General features: G+C 44.0%; 1 pseudogene; it reads right to left on the bottom strand.

The window, feature by feature from the left end:
- Nucleotides 1-2,102: 2,102 nt before the first annotated feature.
- Nucleotides 2,103-9,323, bottom strand: LOC100990449 (gem-associated protein 2-like; annotated as a pseudogene).
- Nucleotides 9,324-20,893: the final 11,570 nt, after the last annotated feature.

The raw sequence follows: 20,893 nt of genomic DNA, 5'->3' as shown, positions 1-20,893 counted from the left end.
GACCCAGTGAAACACCAGCCATTGTGGCTAAGAGAGTGCTTGTTCCACCCCTCCCCTAACCCCAGACAGCACAGTCATGGCTCCAAAAGAGACCCTTTCCTTCCACTTGAGGAAAGGAAAGGGAAGAGTAAAGACCACTTTGTCTTGCAACATGGATACCATCATAGCCAGAGTAGCATAGGGCACCAGGCAGCATCATGAGGCCCTCATTCCAGGCCCTAGCTCCCAGACAACATTTCTAAACCCATTCTGGGCCAGAAGGGAACCTGCTGCCTTGAAGGGAAGGACCCAGTCCTGGCAGGATTCATCACCTTCTGACCATAGAGCCCTTAGGCTCTGAATAATCAGCAGCAGTAACTAGAAAGTACTCACTGTGGACCTTGGGTGAGACTCTGAGATGTGCTGGCATTAGGTATGAACCAGCACATTCCCAGCTGTGATGGCTACAAAGAGAGACTCCTTCTGCTTGAGAAAAGCAGAGGGAAGAGTAAAGGGGACTTTGACTTTGACTTGCGGCTTAGGTACCAGCTCAGCCACAGTCAGGTAGAGCAACAAGAGGGCACTTGGAGACCCTGATTCCAGGCCTGGGCTCTTGGACAGCATTTCTGGACCTACTCTGGGCCAAAGAAGAGACAATTTCACTAAAAGGTGAGTCCCAGACCTGGCAGCATTCATCATAAGCTGACTGAAGCGCCCTTGCAAGGGCCCTGAGTGAACATTAGCAATCACCAGGTAATACTCCCCACAGGCCTGTAGTAGTTGTGGATACAGAGAGGAACTCCTCTGCCTAGGGAAAGGGGAGGGAAGAGTGGGAAGGACTTTGTCTTGTGGTTTGAGTGCCAGCTCAGACACAGTAGAATACAGCACCAGGTAGATTTCCAAGGTTCTTGACTCTAGGCTCTGGCTCCTGGATGACATCTCTGGACCCACCTGGGCTCTGGGGAAAGTTCCCACCCTGATGAGAACGACACAAGACTGGCTGGCTTCACCACATGCTGATTGTAGTGCCCTAGGGCCTTGAGTAAACAAAGGCAGTAGCCAGGAAGTGATTACACCAGGCCTTGGGCAAGACCCAGTGCTGTGATGGCTTCAGGTCTGACCCAGTACAGTCCAAGTGGTAGTGGCTACAGGGTTACTTGTGTCACCCTTCGTTCAGCTCCAAGCAGCTCAGCACAGAAAGAGAGAGTCTGTTTGTTTAGGACAAAGGGAGGAAAATAAGAGTTTCTACCTGGTAATCCAGATAATTCTTCTGGATCTTACCCAAGTCCACCAAGGTAGGACCTCTATGAGTCTTTAACAGCCACAGTGTTATGGAGTTTGGGATGTATCCTAATGCAGGTACCTTGACAGTGACCAAAAACTTAGATTACAACACCCAACTCCCTTCAAATACCCAGAAAGCCTTCCCAAGAAGGATGGGTACAAACAAGCCCAGACTATGAAGATTACAATAAATACCTAACTCTTCAATGCCCACACACTGATGACCACCTACAAGCATCAAGACTATCCAGGAAAACATGATATCACCAAATGAACTAAGTAAGGCACCAGGGACAAATCCCAGAGAGACAGAGATATGAGACCTGTCAAACAGAGAGTTCGAAATAGCTGTTTTGAGGAAACTCAAAGAAATTCGAGATAACACAGATAAGTAATTCAGAATCCCATCAGATAAACTTAACAGAGACACTGAAATAATTTTTTTTTTTTTTTTTTTTTTGAGAAGGAGTCTTGCTCTGCGGCCCAGGCTGGAGTGCAGTGGTGCGATCTCAGCTCACTGCAACCTCCGCCTCCCGGGTTCATGCCATTCTCCTGCCTCAGCCTCCCAAGTAGCTGGGACTACAGGTGCCCACCACCACGCCTGGCTAATTTTTTGTATCTTTAGTAGAAACAGGGTTTCACCGTGTTAGCCAGGATGGTCTCCATCTCCTGACCTCGTGATCTGCCCGCCTTGGCCTCCCAAAGTGCTGGGATTACAGGCGTGAGCCACTGCGCCCGGCCACTGAAATAATTTTTTAAAATCATTTCAATTTCATGCCAGACCGAAATTCTGGAATGGAAAAAATGCAACTGACACATTGAAGAATGCATCAGAGTCTCTTAATACCAGAATTAATCAAGCGAATAAAGAACTAGTGAGCTTGAAGACAGGCTAATTGAAAATACACAGTCGGATACAGTCTTAACAAATAAATAAATAAACAGCTCCCTCTCCCTCTCCCTCTCCCTATCCCTCTCCCCACGGTCTCCCTCTCCCTCTCTTTCCACGGTCTCCCTCTGATGCCAAGCCGAAGCTGGACTGTACTGCCGCCACCTCTGCTCACTGTAACCTCCCTGCCTGATTCTCCTGCCTCAGCCTGCCGAGTGCCTGAGATTGCAGGCACGCGCCGCCACGCCTGACTGGTTTTTGTATTTTTTTGGTGGAGACGGGGTTTCGCTGTGTTGGCTGGGCTAGTCTCCAGCTCCTAACCAGGAGTGATCTGCCAGCTTCGGCCTCCCGAGGTGCTGGGATTGCAGATGGAGTCTCGTTCACTCAGTGCTCAATGTTGCCCAGGCTGGAGTGCAGTGGCGTGATCTCGGCTAGCTACAACCTCCACCTCCCAGCCGGTGCCTTGGCCTCCCAAAGTGCCGAGATTGCAGCCTCTGCCCGGCCGCCACCCCGTCTAGGAAGTGAGGAGCGTCTCTGCCTGGCCGCCCATCATCTGGGATGTGAGGAGCCCCTCTGCCCGGCTGCCCAGTCTGGGAAGTGAGGAGCGTCTCTGCCTGGCCACCATCCCGTCTAGGAAGTGAGGAGTGTCTCTGTCCCGCCGCCCATCGTCTGAGATGTGGGGAGCGCCTCTGCCCCGCCGCCCCGTCTGGGATGTGAGGAGCACCTCTGCCTGGCCGCGACCCCGTCTGGGAGGTGAGGAGCGTCTCTGCCCGGCCACCCCATCTGAGAAGTGAGGAGCCCCTCCGCCCTGCCACGACCCCATCTGACAAGTGAGAAGCCCCTCCGCCCAGCAGCCGCCCCGTCTGAGAAGTGAGGAGCCCCTCCGCCCGGCAGCCGCCCCGTCTGGGAAGTGAGGAGCGTCTCCGCCCGGCAGCCGCCCCGTCCGGGGAGGGGACGTCAGCCCCCGCCCGGCCAGCCGCCCCATCCGGGAGGTGGGGGGCGCCTCTGCCCGCCGCCCCTTCTGGGAAGTGAGGAGCCCCTCTGCCTGGCCGCCACCCCGTCTGGGAGGTGTACCCAACAGCTCATTGAGAACGGGCCATGATGACGATGGCGGTTGTGTCGAATAGAAAAGGGGGAAATGTGGGGAAAAGATAGAGAAATCAGATTGTTGCTGTGTCTGTGTAGAAAGAAGTAGACATAGGAGACTCCATTTTGATCTGGACTAAGAAAAATTCTTCCACCTTGGGATGCTGTTGATCTATGACCTTATCCCCAACCCGGTGCTCTCTGAAACATGTGCTGTGTCCACTCAGGGTTAAATGGATTAAGGGCGGTGCAAGATGTGCTTTGTTAAACAGATGCTTGAAGGCAGCATGCTCCTTAAGAGTCATCACCACTCCCTAATCTCAAGTACCCAGGGACACAAACACTGCAGAAGGCCCCAGGGTCCTTTGCCTAGGAAAACCAGAGACCTTTGTTCACTTGTTTATCTGCTGACCTTCCCTCCACTATTGTCCTATGACCCTGCCAAATCCCCCTCTGCGAGAAACACCCAAAAATGATCAATAAAAATAAATAAATAAACAAAATATGATAAATGTTAAAAAAAAAAAAGAAAATACACAGTCAGTCAGGTGTGCTGGCTCATGCCTGTAATCGCAGTATTTTTGGAGGCCAAGGTGGGAGGATCACTTGAGTCCGGTAGTTCAAAACCAGCCCAGTAGTTTGAGACAAGTAGTTGTAAGACTCTGTCTCTACAAAAAATTCAAAAATTAGCTGAGTGTGGCAGTGTGCACCTGTGGTCCCAGCCACACAGAAGGCTGAGGTGGGAAGATTGCTTGATCCTGGGAGGTCAAGGCTGCAGTGAGCCATGTCTGTACCACTGCAGTCTAGCCTGGGCAACAGAGTGAGAATCTGTCTAAAAAATTTTTTTAATTTTTTTAAAAATTAAAAAAACACACAGAGGAGGCAAAAGAAAAAAGAATAAAAAAGAATGAAGCATGCCTACACAATCCAGAAAATAAATTCAAAAGGGCAATTCTAAGGGCTATTGGCCTTAAACAGAAGGTAGAGAAAAAGATAGGGGTAGAAAGTTTATTCAAAGGGATGATAACAGAGAACTTCCCATATCTAAAGAAAGATATCTATGTCCAAGTACAAGAAGGTTATAGAACACCAAGCAGATTTAACCCAAAGAAGCCTACCTCAAGGCATTTAATAATCAAACTCCCAAATGTCAAGGATAAAGAAAGGATTCTAAAGGCAAGAGAAAAAAAACAAATAATACAATAGAGTTCCAATATGTCTGGCAGTGGACTTTTCAGTGGAAACCTTACAAACCTGGAGATGGCATAACATATTTAAAGTGCTGAAGGAAAAAAACTTTTACTCTAGAATAACATATCTGCTGAAACTATCCTTCAAATATGATGGAGAAATAAAGACTTTCTGGCCAGAAGCAGTGGCTCATGCCTGTAATCCCAGCACTTTGGGAGGCTGAAGCGGGCAGATCACCTGAGGTCAAGATTTCAAGACCAGCCTGGCCAACATGGTGAATCCCCATCTCTACTAAAAATACAAAGATTAGCTGGGCGTGGTGGCCGGCACCTGTAGTCCCAGCTACTCTGGAGGCTGAGGCAGGAGAATCGCTTGAACCCAGGAAGCGGAGGTTGCAGTGAGCTGAGATTGCACCAGTGCACTTCCGCCTGGGCAGTAGAGTCAGACTCCGTCTCAACAACAAGAAGAAGAAGGAAAGAAGGAAGGAAGGAAGGAAGGAAGGAAAGAGAGAGAGAGAGAAAGAAAGAAACAGATTTTCCAAGACAAACAAAAATTGAGGGATTACATCAACACCAGACCTGTCCTACAAAAAATGCTAAAGGGTGTTCGTCAATCCGAAAGAAAACAATGTTAATGAGCAATAAAAGATCACCTGAAGACAAGACTTACTGGTAATAGTAAGTATACAGAAAAACACAGAATATTATAATACTGTGACTGTGATGTGTAAACTACTCGTCTTGAGTAGAAAGATAAAAAGATGAACTGATCTAAAACAACAACGGTGACACCTTTTTAAGACACAGACAGTACAATAAGATATAAATAGAAACAACAAAAAGTTTAAAAGCAGGAGAACACAGTTAAACTGTAGAGTTTTTATTAGTTTTCTTTTTGCTTGTTTGATTGTGAAATAAGTATGAAATTGGCGTCAGTTTGTAATAATGGGTTATAAGACATTATTTGCAAGCCTCATGGTAACTGAGATGTAAAAAACATACAATGGATACTCAAAATATAAAAAAGCAAGAAATTAAAACATGCCACCAGAGAAAATCACCTTCACTAAAAGGAAGACAGGAAAGATGGGAAAAAGGAGAAGAAGACCATAAAACAATCAGAAAACAAGCAACAAAATGGCAGGAATAAGTCCTTACTTATCAATAATAACATTAAATGTAAATAAACTAAACTTTCCAGGCTGGGTGGGGTGGCTCATGCCTGTAATCCCAGCACTTTGGGAGGCTGAGGTGGGTGGATCACCTGAGGTTGAGAATTCCAGAGCAGCCTGACAAATATGGAGAAACCCCATCTCTACTAAAAATACAAAATTAGCCAGGTGTTGTGGCGCATGCCTGTAATCCCAGCTACTTGGGAGGCTGAGGCAGGAAAATCACTTGAACCCAGGAGGCGGAGGTTGCAGTAAGCTGAGATCGAGCCATTGCACTCCAGCCTGGGCAACAAGAGTAAAACTCCGTCTCAAAATAAATAAATAAAAATAAAATAAAATAAAATAAAATAAACTTTCCAATTAAAAGACACAGAGTGTGCTTGTAATCCCAGCATTTTGGGAGGCCAAGGTGGGTTGATCACCTGAGGTCAGGAGTTCAAGACCACCTGGCCAAACATGGTGAAATCCCGTCTCTACTAAAAATACAAAAAATAGCTGGGCATGGTGAAAGGCACCTTTAATCCCAGCCTCTTAGGAGGCTGAGACAGGAGAATCGCTTGAACCCGGCAGACAGAGGTTGCAGTGATCCAAGATTGCGCCACTGCACTCCAGCCTGGGTGACAGAGCGAGACTCCAACCCTGGTTACAAGCCAGACTTGAATTTTGCTTCCTTTGCTCTCCTCTTCCTAAGAGCACTTCCTCTATAAATCACATGCACAGGAATCCTTCTCTCAGGTTCTAGTTTTAGGCAATTCAACCTAAGACAATAATAGGGTTTGGATCTGTGTCCCTACCAAATCTCATGTTAAAATCTAATCCCTGCTTAACTATGGGGAGACATAAAACAAGAAAACAGAAAAAACAAACAAACAAAAGACATGTAATCCCTACTATTGAAGGTGGGGCCTGGTGGGAGGTGCTTGAATCATGGGGGCCTATCCCTCATGAATGACTTAGCCCCATTCCCTTGGTGATGAGTGAGTGAGTTTTTGTGAGATCTGGTTTCATAAAAGCGTGTGGCACCTCCTCATCAACTCTCTCTCCCTTGCTCCTGCTCTGCCGTGTGAGATACCTGCTCCCCCTTCATCTTCTACCACACTTGTAAGCTTCCTGAGGCCTTCCCAGAAGCAGATGCTGGCACTATGCTTCCTGTACAGCCTGTAGAACTGTGAGCCAATTAAACCTCTTTCTTATATATTATGCAGCCTCAGATATTTATTTTTAGTAATGCAAGAACGGCCTAACACAGTGAGTAACAGTCCAAATATAAGAAGATTCAGCCAGGCACAGTGGCTCACACCTGTAATTCCAGCACTTTGGGAGGCCAAGGCGGGTAGATTACTTGAGGCCAAGAATTTGAGACCAGCCTGGCCAACATGGTGAAACCCCGTCTTTACTAAAAATAGAAAAAATTAGCCAGGTGTGATGATGAGCGCCTGTAATCCCAGATACTCTGGAGGCTGAGGCAGGAGAATCGCTTGAACCCAGGAGGCAGAGGTTGCAGTGAGCCAAAATCTTGCCACTGCACTCCAGCCTGGGTGACAGAGCAAAACTACATCACAAAAAAAACAAAAATTTAAAAAAAGAAGATTTATGTTCTGACTGCCCAAATTGAGAAACATCTAGAATGCCTATCTTTATTACAAAAGAAAACAGAATGTGGCTGGGTGCGGTGGCTCATGCCTGTAATCCCAGTACTTTGGAAGGCCGAGGTGGGTGGATCACGAGGAGATGGAGACCATCCTGGCTAACATGGTGAAACCCCGTCTCTACTAAAAAATACAAAAATGTAGCCAGGTGTGGTGGCAGGCGCCTGTAGTCCCAGCTACTCAGGAGACTGAGGCAGGAGAATGGCGTGAACCCTGGGAGGCGGAGCTTGCAGTGAACCGAGATCGCGCCACTGCACTGCAGCCTGGGCGACAGAGCGAGACTCCTTCTCAAAAAAAAAAAAAAAGAAAAGAAAACAGAATGCATACCCGCAATGACTGACTACATATCCTACTCCAGGGACTGTTTCTGTATTTTCAGGACGTTCCAGGAGGGTGGATCTTTTTTTTTTTTTTTTTTTTTTTAATTTTGGGACAGGGTCTTGCTATGTTGCTCAGGCTGGTCTCAAACTCTTGAGCTCGGGCAATTCTTCTGCCTCAGCCTCCCAAAGTGCTGAGATTAAGAGTGTGAGCCACCACACCCAGCCAATCCTATCTTTTTTTTTTTAATGCTTGATTAATTTTATTGCTGTGAACGCATTTGTTATTTACTCTAGATTATTTTAATTCTGATGCTAAGGCCATCCATTGTCTTTTGTTAAGAGTCAAACAAAATTTTAGTAACCAAAACATATTTTCAATAAAATTTTATATGTACATATGTAGATAAACAACAAAACAGTACCAATAACCTATGTAAGATTTCATCATACAATTTCTATGCAAGCTGCTTGATTACAGAAAACTGTTCAAACTGTTCATCAAAAACTGGGGGGTGATTTTTCATTGATATTTCAGACGTTCAATCAATACAACCTATATTCTGAGTATCAACCTGAACAGCACAGGTTAAGATGTGAACTCCTGACATCGTGTTGAAGTTGTGTTGCAATCTGTACTTGAATTGGCATTGCATTTCCTCAGAGTTAAGGTGCCTTCGTGAGAAATATCTTCTATTCCTGAGAGATCACTACATAAAGATGGCTCATCAGCTAAATCACATTGGTCAAAATACCTGCTAAGCAAGCAAACTAATAAATTCAAAGCAGGAACCTTCTCATCATCTTTGCTCTCCCCTAAGAGCCTCACTTCAGAACACCTTGCAAGCTGCCGAATCAATGAATGAGCCTGAGGTAATAAAGGCTTTTCCAGACAAGTCAATAAAGCATAAAGCATCTTCCTTGTGCAGAATCTACTCCGGGACTTTCAACTGTGGCTGATCCAACAGCCCCGTCAGCACATAACTTTTCACCCAGAGAAAATTTCTTCCAGCCTTCTTCATCTTCAGATTTTGGCATAGTCACATTACTATCCAACTGTTGTGATTTCCAGTGACTTCTATGTTTGTTCACATTCTGTCGAACAGTTGAAAACAGTGCCACTTGTTGCTGTTGCCACCGAAGTGTTGGGGAATAACCTTCAGTGGCTGGTTGGCATCCTGAAAGAAAAATATTAACACTTTGCTTCCTTTTCAACTTCCTTTTTTTTTTTTTTTTGAGACGGAGTTTGGCTCTTGTTGCCCAGGCTGGAGTGCAACGGCACAATCTCAGCTCACTGCAACCTCCACCTCCCAGGTTCAAGCAATTGTCCTGCCTCAGCCTTCCGAGAAGCTGGGATTACAGGTGCACACCACCATGGCAGGCTAATTTTTTGTATTTTTAGTAGAGATGGGGTTTCACCAGGTTGGCCAGGCTGGTCTCGAACTCCTGACCTCGTGATCTGCCCACCTTGGCCTCCCAAAGTGCTGGGATTACAGGCATGAGCCACTGCTCCCGGCCTTGCTTTTCAATTCTTTGGGTCAATTTGTGCTACCACAACATCTGGACATTGAGCTGCTTGGATCTGGACCCACCTCAGGCATTCCTGAGGGGTCCTCAGGGGTACTGAGGGATCAAAACCTTCCATCAAGTTGCAGAGCTCTACCGGCAATAGCCAAGGCATCAACTCTTCCATTGCAGACTCCGCTGGTATCCAAACCATGGTTTTCAAACCACCCGATCCTATCTTTTTGATCACTGATTTAGATTCAGGCTAATATAGTGTCCAACACATAGTAGATCCTCAATATATATTTGTTGAATAAAGGGATGGAGAATACATAGGAATCCTTACATTCTACTTTTAATTTTTTCTTTCTTTTTTTTTTTTTTAAGACAGACTCTGGCTCTGTTGCTCAGGCCAGAGTGCAGTTGCACGATCTCAGTTCATTGCAACCTCCACCTCCTGGGTTCAAGCGATTCTCTTGCCTCAGCCTCCTAAGTAGCTGGGATTATAGGCATGCGCCACCACGCCCAGCTAATTTTTGTATTTTTAGTAGAGCCTGGGTTTCACCAAGCTGACAACGCTGGTCTTGAATTGCTGACCTCAGGTGATCTGCCCAAAGTGCTGGGATTACAAGTGTGAGCCACTGTGCCTGGCCAGATTCTGCTTTTAAATTGATGTGGATTCCAGAGAGTACTGATGGAAGACTTTTTCTCTAATCATAACCTGATTTTCTCCACCCATAGCCAGGCCATTAGAGCAGCTCAGTGCCTCAGTTATTCAACTCTAAATGACTCCTCATTACACACACTACACTGTCTTGTCTTAACCATTTCCCCCTTTTATGTCTTCATTATCATCTCTGTCCCCTCATTCTCTGCGGATAATTTTTCTTCCTTCTTTGTTATAAAAATTTAAAACAAAATTATTAAGAACCATCTCCAACTAGTGCAAAAATAGAGCTCCATGGAGCAAAATTAATAAGCTAGAAACAGACCTTAATGCATATATCAAAAAGTCGGTCTATAATGAGGAAGGCATCACAAGTTTCTGAGGAAAGGGAGAATTTTAGTGCTGGGATAATTGGGTAAGTATTCTAAGGGGTAATAAAGTTATGTCCTAATTTCCCAATGTTCACCAAAATAAATTCCAGATGGATTAAATAATCTTATGTAAAAATTGAAAGAATAAAAGTAGAAAAATAAGCAAATATCTACTCTCCAAATGAAAAATGCCATTCTAAGCTTAATAATTTTTTTTTTTTTTTAGACAGTGTCTTGCTGTGTTGCCCAGGCTGGAGTGCAGTGGCACAATCTCAGCTCACTGCAACCTCTGTCTCCCGGGCTCAAGGAATCCTCCTGCCTCAGCCTGTTGAGTAACTGGACTATAGGCTTGCACCAACACACCCGGGTTTTTCTTTGTATTTTTGGTAGAGATGGGCTTTTGCTATATTGCCCAGGCTGGTCTCGAACTCCTGAACTCAAGCGATCTGCCCACCTCAGCCTCTCAAAGTGCTGGGATTAGAGGCACAAGCCACTGTGCCTGACCAATAATAATGTTTTTAAAGCCACAGAGGAAATGTTAAACTGTTGGCACCACCCTATCACATAGGAATTTATCCTCAGACAAAAAACCTGACATGCTTGCCAAGATTGATGTATAAGAATGTTGTTTTCAGTGTTAACTCTGTACCAGGAAAGAGGAAAGGAAACTAGCTTTTATTCTGGACAAGGAGAGAGCACCTCTCCCTTGTCCTATTGGAGATTGTTCAGGGAGGCTGACCTAATAGTTTGGCCTGAATTTGTAAGAGAAAACTTTAAATTATAATAATCTGCAAATTCTTTGAATTGCTAAAGGTAAATATCAGGGATGGGAGACATTTGTTTAGGAAAACTCTTTAATGATGTTTGCAGATAACAGATTAGGTCAGTTTCATCTAGAGGGAAGTGATTAATAGACATTTCAAATGCTGCCCCAGACTACATAATAGGACTTATAAATAATTTTTCCCTGAAGACAAGGAAGAAAGAGGGGGAAGTCCAAGACTGGGTAGAAGAGGTGAGAAGGGAAAATAGAAAGAGCTTCAGGCAGAGCCCTAGGTTACCTGTGAGTGTGAGGCATCACGCTTACATGTATATATATGTGTATACCTATATACATATACAAATGTATATGCAAACAGTTCTTTTAAAAGAACTATTGAAGAAAATCAGAATATATGTATTCATATGTGTATAATGCATATATGTGTATATATATGTACACATTTACATATCTGTAATGTATAGGTATATACACATATATACACATGTATACATTATAGATATATATTACATGTGTATATACACACATATGATTGTATACACACATATATAATTTTAAAATAAGCATTTAAATCATATGATGTACAGGCCGAGTGTGGTGGCTCACACCTGTAATCCCAGCATTTTGGGAGACCAAGGCAGGCAGATCACTTGAGGTCAGCAGTTGGAGACAAGCCTGACTAACATGGTAAAACTCCGTATCTACTAAAAAATACAAAAATTAGCCAGGTGTGGGTGGTGCGTGCTTGTAGTCCCAACTAATTGGGAGGCTGCAGCAGGAGAATCACTTGAACCCGGGAGGTGGAGGTTGCAGTGACCCGAGATCATACCACTTCCTAGAAGTGGAATTGCTGGATTGAATGGGGATGTGCATTTGCCATTTTCATGAATACTGCCAAATTGCTCTCCCATCAGCACTGTGCAAGTGCCTGCTTTCTACTACCCTTACCATCACCATGTTTAATACTCAGTTTTAAGTTGTTTTCTTTCTATGCTGCAACTTCTCTCTGTTATTGCCACACATTCAGTAAAAGTATGTGTCACAGAGTAACATGGGCTTTGGGGAATGAAGAAGGAGAAGGAAAGTACTTTTAAAGGTGCTGTTGAAGAAGATCAGAACATGCCATCCCAAAACATGCCACTTAGACATATCGACTATTTTGAGCTGAAGGCAACTGAGAGACAGCTGATTTCAGGGTCATGCTTGTTAATACTTGGATGAGAGAAACAGCAGATGCAGGAAGTGTTCCCTAACCTCCTCTTTCTACCTAAAAGGAGGGCATAAATTTCCTGCCAGAAAGGTACCCTCTCTGCACCAGGAAAAAGAGAACATTCTTATCAATGGTGGTGGGGAATTGACACCAACATGAATCTGTTGAAACAAACCTTACTAAAATAATACATCTGGCTGGGTGCAGTGGCTCATACCTGTAATCCCAACACTTTAGGAGGCTGAGATGGGTTGATCACTTGAGGCTAGGAGTTCAGGACCACCCTGGTCAACATGGGGAAACCCGATCTCTACCAAAAATACAGAAATTATTCAGGTGTGGTGGCACACATGTGTAGGTCCAGCTACTCGAGAAGCTGAGGCAGGAGAATTGCTTGAACCTGGGAGGCGGAGGTTGCAGGGAGCTCAGATTATGCCACTGCACTCCAGCCTGTGTGACAGAGTGAGACTGCCCCCTAGCTCAAATCTCTTTTTCCATTGCCTCTTCATGTTTCTACATTTTATTGCTCTTTGTTAAAATGATATATAAGCCCCTGGGTCTAGTCATTTATTTGAGTCTTCCTTTCTTTTCTACGAAGGCCTCCATGTGCACATAAAATTTAGAATATTATCAAACAAAATTTGTATGCTTTTCTCCTGTTAATCTGTCTTTGGTCAGTGAAAGTCACAGGTCTCAGTCACAGAACTTATAAGAATAGAGGAAAAAAAGGCCCCCTTCTACACTGTCAAATGTGTGAGGGGAAGCAGGGTCAGATGAGACTAGCATGTGCTAGAGATAAGATGATGAGAAGGAAGCAAGACTTAAGGAATTTGTTGTGAGAAAAGACCAAAAAATATTATTTCCCTGAAAATCCAGTCTACTCTGGAGTTGCCAAGTATGTGCAATGGATGCTGGAATCATTAATATGGTTATTAAAGGAAAAAGACATCCCAGAAGGCCACAGATTTTAAGGACTCTTAGGTTGTTATTATAAGGGTGAAAATCTCCCATCCAAGAGGGAGACAGTGTCTGGCTCTTCCAGTGTATTCACTAATACACTAGTGCTGGAAGAATTATCGTGCTACTTCCCAGGTCTGCCAGAGTAAAGGGGAGCATCAGTCTTGAAGCTCCCAGCCTCCAGTTTCTGTCTCTAGGAGAATCCATTCCCTGAGTTGGTAATCTGAGAGTGGAGCACACTATATCCTAAAGAGGACTGGAGACCCCATGACATCATAGCCAGCTTTACAACCTGGAAGAGCACCATGGAAACCATCTCCTGCCTTCTAAATTTATGCCCCTGGCTAGTGGATTTTTGCCTTCTATTTCATTAATTTCTGCTTTTATCTTTGGTAATGCTTTTCTTCCGTTTCCACTGTGATCATTTTTGTTGTTATTTTTCTTTTTCTCTTTTTCTTTTTTTTGTTTTTGTTTGTTTGTTTGTTTGTTTTTGAGATGGAGTCTCACTCTGTTGCCTAGGCTGGAGTGCAGTGGCATTATCTCGGCTCACTGCAACCTCCGCCTCCTAGGTTCAAGTGATTCTCTTGCCTCAGCCTCCAGAGTAGCTGGGATCACAGGCACCTGCAACCACACCTAGCTAATTTTTATATTTTTAGTAGAGAGATGGTTTCAGCATGTTGGCCAGGCTGGTCTCCAACTCCTGACCTCAAGTGATCTGCCGCCTCAGCCTTCCAAAGTGTTGGGATTACAGGCGTGAGCGACCGCTTCCAGCCTTGTTGTTATTTTTCTAAGCTCACTGTCTTGAAACTAAATCCAATATGTAATTGGCAAATTCATAACCATAATGAGCAACTTCAAAACACCTTTCTCAGGAACTGACAGAGTAAGAAGGACAATGTCACATAAAAAGAGGGTTTAGAAGATTTGTACATGTCAGTTAATAAGCTTGAAAATATGCATATGATATTTGGAACTCAACAAATAAGAAATACTCCTTCTTTCCAAACTCTTGTGGTACATTAAAAAAAATAGTAGCCATTCGTTAGACCACAAAGAGAATTTCAGTAAATTCCAAAACCCAAATAACATATAGGCTAATAACAAAATCTATTTGACTGCTAATTAAAAAAAAAAAAAGACTTTTAAATGTCTTGATCAAAAATAAAACGTGGCCGGGTGTGGTGGCTCATGCCTGTAATCCCAGCACTTTGGGAGGCCAAGGCGGGCAGATAGCGAGGTCAGGAGTTTGAGACCAGCCTGGCCAAGGTGGTGAAACCCCGTCTCTACTAAAAATACAAAAATTAGCTGGGTGTGGTGGTGGGCGCTTGTAATCCCAGCTACTTGGGAGGCTGAGGCAGGAGAATCACTTGAACCCGGGAGGCGGAGGTTGCGGTAAGCCGAGATCGTGCTATTGCACTTCCGCCTGGGCAACAAGAGTGAAACTTCATCTAAAATAAAATAAAATAAAATAAAATAAAATAAAATAAAATGCAAGCTCTGGTAAACAAGAATTTGGTAAAATGTAAAATAAAAATATGCAAACTATGGGTACCATGCCTTTTCACTTGCTTTTGGTGATATTAATTATAATTGTTAAAGTTTTTCACTTGCTTTCTTCATTGATTTTTTAGTTATCTGAGTTACTGGTTTGCTTATTTTAATGGCTTTCATGTTAGAGTCTTTCCTCACATATCTTGATATTTCTCTCTTTTTTTATTTTTTCTTGAGACGGAGTTTCACTCTTGTTGCCCAGGCTGGAGTGCAATGGGGCGATCTCGGCTCACTGCAACCTCTGCCTTCTGGGTTCCAGCGATTCTCCTGCCTCAGCCTCCTGAGTAGCTGGGATTACAGGCATACGCCATCATTCCTGGCTAATTTTGGATTTTTAGTAGAGACAGGGTTTCACCATGCTGGCCAGGCTGGTCTTGAACTCTCAACCTCAGGTGATCTGCCTGCCTTGGCCTCCCAAAGTGCTGGGATTACAGACATGAGCTACCATGCCCAGCCACATATCTTGATATTTCTGACTATGTGTTCACATATATAATAGTAAGGCACTAAAAGGCTCATTCAGTGTTTGCTGCACATTTGGGGGGTTTATTGACTGGTAAACTTCATTTTATGATGATGAGGTAGTGAATTTTTTTTTAAATGACTTCTAGAAGCATAGTTTGTTTTTTTTGTTTGCTTGTTTGTTTTTTTGAGACGGAGTTTCGCTCTTGTTGCCCAGGCTGGAGTGCAATGGCGCGATCTCGGCTCACCGCAAACTCTGCCTCTCGGGTTCAAGCAATTCTCCTGCCTCAGCCTCCCAAGTAGCTGGGATTATGGGCATGTGCCACCACACCTGGCTAATTTTGTATTTTTTGTAGAGACGGGGTTTCTCCATGTTGGTCAGGCTGGTCTTGAACTCCCGACCTCAGGTGATCAGCCCGCCTTTGCCTCCCAAAGTGCTGGGATTACACGCATGAGCCACTGTGCCCAGTCCTGTTTTTTTTGTTTGTTTGTTTTTGTTTTATTTTTAAATTAGGAAACGTGGCTGGATGCTGTGGAGGCTCAAGCCTGTAATCCCAGCACTTTGGGAGGCCTAGGCGGGTGAATCACTTGAGCTCATGAATTCAAGAACAGACTGGGCAACATGGCAAAAACCCATCTCTCCAAAAAATATAAAAATTAGCTGGGCATCGTGGCATACACCGGTAGTCCCAGCTATTTGGGACACTGAGATGGAAGGATCACTTGAGCACAGGAGGCAGAGGTTGCAGCCAGCTGAGATCACGCCATGCACTCCAGCCTGGTCGACAGAGCCAGACCTTGTCTCAAAAAAACAAAACAAAACAAAACAAAAAATAGGAAATATTCTCTTTTGCCAGATGTCAGTATTTCTTGTACAAGTCTCTTTCTCACTAAATAATATTACAATTTTTAATTGAAGATTAGAAGACTAATTGCCATTATGTTTGCAGGAAAGGGGGCTAAGGAAAGGCTCTGTGGTTCAAAAGGCAGATTTTCACTCATTCTCCACTGTCCCAAGCCTTTTGTTCATATTGTTTAGAAAGTATTTCCGTGTTTTACCTTGAAGGCAAATGTTACTACATGGAGAAACTTGCCTTGGGTGATGAGGTCTGCTGGTATTAAAGGTGGAATTCTTTTCATCCATTAACAAGATGAGGATAAATGCTCCAGGACTAACATGTTAGTGGCTGAGTTGCAGTTGCTATGAATCCTCTGTCTAAAGTCAAGTGCTTTTTCTGTGTTCCAAAAAATGCTTCAGAACTTCCACCTAATGATGGTTCCCTTGCTTGTTCTTAAGTGCCCTTATGGTTTCAATCCCAATTCAGTCATTTTAGTGAGCTTTTAGGAGTCTTTGTGGTAAATTCACGTGTTCAGTTCTTCACCTTGAATCTTAAGTCTACACATTATTTCGTGAGGACAATTGTAGCCTTTCCCAAGTGTCTTATTTTTGTTCCCTTCTAAGTAGAGGTGGAGAGTCTGTCTTAGGGGCCACCCTGAGCACCTGTGAAGTCCTTTAGAGCCTTCAAAATAAGTATTCTTTGTTCTAACTGCTCTCCAGTATTCAAGTGGATTTTCTTAATTTGTTTTCCTTTTCCCTCATTTATTTTTTCTATAATGAAATAATGTCATTTGCAGCCACATGGATGGAACTGGAGGCCATTATTTTGTGTGAAATAAGCCAGGCACAAAAACACAAATAATTCATGCTCTCACTTATATGTGGAAGCTAAAAACATTGATCACATGGAGGGACGAAGTGAAAAGATAAACTACAGAGAATGGGAAAGGTGAGTGGGAGGAGAGGGGATAATGAAGTAAAGTGTGTTAAATTGTACAAAAATATAATAAGATAGAAGGAAGAAATTCAATGTTTAATAGCAGAGTAGGGTGACAATACTTAACAAAAAGATATGGAACTTGAGTGATGGACACCCTAAATACCCTGACTTGATCACTATGAATTATATATGTGTAACACAATTTCACACTTAACCCATGAATTTGTAGAAATAAAATAATTTAAAACTAAACATGATAAAACATTTTTTTCTCCTTTTTAGGTGCCTTTAGAACTTGAGGGTAAAGCATACTTCAGATAATAAACATTTTTGGGTGTGGTGGCTCATGCCTGTAATCCTAGCATTTTGGGAGTCCGAGACGGTAGGATTGCTTGAGACCAGGTTGGGCAACATAGTGAGACCCCAGGCCCCATCTACACACACATACACAATTAGCCGGGCATGGTGGTGTGCATCTGGAGTCCTAGCTACTACGGAGGCTGACGTGGGAGAATCTCTTGAGCCCAGGAGTCTGAGGCTACAGTAAGCTATTATCATGCCACTGCACTGTAGCCTAGGCAACAAAAGGAGGCCCTGTCTCTAAAAAAGAAATTTAGGCCAGGCACAGTGGCTCATGCCTGTAATGCCAACATTTTGGGAGGCCGAGGCAGGCGGTTCACCTGAGGTCAGGAGTCCAGCCTGGTCAACATGGTGAAACCCCGTCTCTACTAAAAAATACAAAAATTAGCTGGGTGTGGTGGCAGACAGCTGTAATCCCAGCTACTCAGGAGGCTGAGGCAGGAGAATCACTTGAACCCGGGAGGTGGAGGTTGTGGTGAGCCAAGATCATGCCACTGTACTCCAGCCTGGGAGACTCCATCACAAAAAGAAAAGAAATTTAAAAAGGAACTTTGTATTTTGCTAACTTAAATGCATTATTATTATTCTTATACTTCTTTGTACGAATAAAATATTTTTTTCTCTCCTGCAATATCTAATGCAATGCTTTGCCTAAAAAAGAAAGTTTCTTTCTTTTTCTTTTCTTTCTTTCTTTTTTTTTTGAGCGTCTTGTTCTGTTGCCCAGGCTGGAGTGCAGTGGCACGATCTATGCTTACTGCAACCTCTGCCTCCCAGGTTCAAGAGATCCTCCTGCCTCAGCCTCCTGAGTAGCTAGGATTATAGGCACCTGCCACCACGCCTGGCTAATTTTTGTATTTTAAGTAGAGACAGGGTTTCACCATGTTGGCCAGGCTGATCTTCAACTCCTGACCTCAGTTGATTCACCTGCCTCGGCTTCCCAAAGTGCTGGGATTACAGGCATGAGACACCGCGCCCGGCCTTAAAAAAAAGGAAGTTTCTATGTGCTTGAAGAGTTTTTTGTTTTTAATTTTTTTTGAGACAAGGTCTCACTCTGTTGCCCAGGCTGGAGGGCAGTGGTGCGATCACAGCTCACTGCAGCCTTGATCTTCTAGGCTCAGGTGATCCTCTCACCTCAGCCTCCCAAAGTACTGGGATTACAGGTGTGACCCACTGGGTCTGGCAAGAGGTTCTTTATGATCATCTAGAAGTGAGGAAGATGAGACATTAGTTGTTTCTGGGAGGAAGAATTTGCCCAAATAAACTCCGCATTGATATTTTCCATGTCAGATTCACTCTTACCAATTATAATGAGAATGAAAATCTAAAATTGAGATGAAAGCAAAGGTCACTCTGAAAGCACTTAGGAATTTAAGCAATTCAAAACCTGGCATTTCAGCTCTCAGTCCTACTTAAGAATCTAAATAGCACTCAGCTGTTTTATACTTTTTGAAATTTAACTAATGTCTGTCAAGGTCTAATCTTCGGACCAGTAGCGGTCACTGAGTAGGTAGGGTCCATGCTTTCTCTGGTTTGTCTTTTTTTTTTTTTGAGATAGAGTCTCACTCTGTCACCCAGGCTGGAGTGCAGTGGCGTGATCTCAGCTGACTGCAAGCTCTGCCTCCTAGGGTCACACCATTCTCCTGCCTCAGCCTCCCGAGGAGCTGGGACTACAGGCACCCGCCACCATGCCCAGCTAATTTTTTGTATTTTTAGTAGAGATGGGGTTTCACCATGTTAGCCAGGATGGTCTCGATCTCCTGACCTCATGATCCGCCCGCCTTGGCCTCCCAAAGTGCTGGGATTACAGGTGTGAACCACCGCGCCCAGCCTCTCTGGTTTGTCTTTTGTGATACTGTCTTAAAATGGTCCATGCTTTCTCTAGTTTGTCTTTTGTGATATTGTCTTAAAATTATCTATAGCAGGAGTTCTTAAACTTTTCTGAGTCATTGGCACCTTTGAGAATCTGACCAAACTCACAAACCCTCTAGCCAGAAAAAAATGCACATGCATACAAAAATTTAATTGTCTTTGTAGGTTCACGTATTGCCTGGAAGTGTTACCAGAAAGGGGTCCCAATTCAGACCCCAAAAGAGGGTTCTTGGATCGCAAGCAAGAAAGAATTCGAGGTGAATCCATAGAGTAAAGCGAAAGTAAGTTCATTAAGAAAGTAAAGGAATAAAAGAATGGCTACTCCATAGGCAGAGCAGCAGCTTGGGCTGCTGGACTGATAATTGCCCGCCCTTCCTTCCTTCCTTCCTTCCTTCCTTCCTTCCTTCCTTCCTTCCTTCCTTCCTTCCTTCCTTCCTTCCTTTTTTTTTGAGGCAGAGTATCACTCTGTCATCCAGGCTGGAGTGCTGTGGTGCCATCTTGGCTCACTGCAACCTCAGCCCCCCACCCAGTCTGGGTTCAAGCAATTCTCCCACCTCAGCTTCCCAAGTAGCTGAGATTACAGGTGCATGCCACCATGCCCGGCTAATTTTTGTATTTTTAGTCGAGACGGAGTTTCACCATTTTGGCCATTCTGGTCTTAAACTCCTGATCTCAAGTGATCTGCCCGCCTTGGCCTCTCAAAGTCCTGGGATTACAGGCGTCAGCCACCATGCCTAGCCTATTTCTTGATATATGCTATACAAGGGGTGGATTATTCCTAAATTTTCCGCAAAAGGGGTGGGCAATTCCCAGAACTGAGGGTACCTCCCGCTTCTAGACCATATAGGGTAACTTCCTGATGTTGCCATGGCATTTGTGGGAGTGTCTCTTATCATGCTAATGCATTTAATTAGCATATAATGGGCAGTGAGGATGACCAGAGGCCACTTTTGTCACCATCTTGGTTTTGGTGGGTTTTGGCTGGCTTCTTTACTGCAACCTGTTTTATCAGCAAGGTCTTTTGACCTGTAGCTTGTGCCGACCTCCTCTCTCAGCCCGTGATTAAGAATGTCTATCCACCTGGGAATGCAGCCCAGAAGGTCTCAGCCTTATTTTACCCAGCCCCTATTGGAGATGGAGTCACTCTGGTTCGCATTTCTCTGACAGAAGCATCCAAGGAACTTCGGCTAAGAAGACCCAGGTATCTGATATTGCTTCTGACATGAACTTTTAGGTTATTTATAAAAACTCAGAATAAACAAAATATTTCAAAGTTTTAATCTTCATTAATTTGACAGTAGTCCATGAGGAAACGTTTTCCCTACCAAACCTGTTAAATACACAGAACTGACAATAATGGATGCTGAGACTCTTGAGAAGGCAGGAAGGGTCAGAAGTAAAAGGAGATGTGATTTACCTGAGATCAGAACAGTTTTTCTAGATGGTTGTTTGAAAAGTGTGGTGCTCAACTTGCAACATTGACATCACCTGGTAAGTTGATAGAAATGCAAAATTTTAGGCCCCATTGAGATACAGAATCAGAAGTTTTGTAGGTGGAGCCAGAAATCTGTGTTTTAACAAGAGCTCCAGGTGATTCTGATGGTAAAGTTTGCAAACCACTTTTGCATTGAAGGATGCTGAAGAGGGGAGTTGGTTCATTTTCTCACCTCTGGATGATCATAAAGAATCTGTCAGCCGGGCGCGGTGGCTCATGCCTGTAATCTCAGCACTTTGGGAGGCCGAGGCGGGCAGATCACCTGAGGTCGGGAGTTCAAGACCAGCCTGACTAACATGGAGAAACCCCTGTCTCTAGAG

Source organism: Pan paniscus, chromosome 2 (assembly GCF_029289425.2).
Source record: "Pan paniscus chromosome 2, NHGRI_mPanPan1-v2.0_pri, whole genome shotgun sequence".
Lineage (NCBI taxonomy): Eukaryota > Metazoa > Chordata > Mammalia > Primates > Hominidae > Pan > Pan paniscus.
Note: the sequence above shows the minus strand (reverse complement) of the source record. Positions and strands in the feature narration are given on the sequence as shown.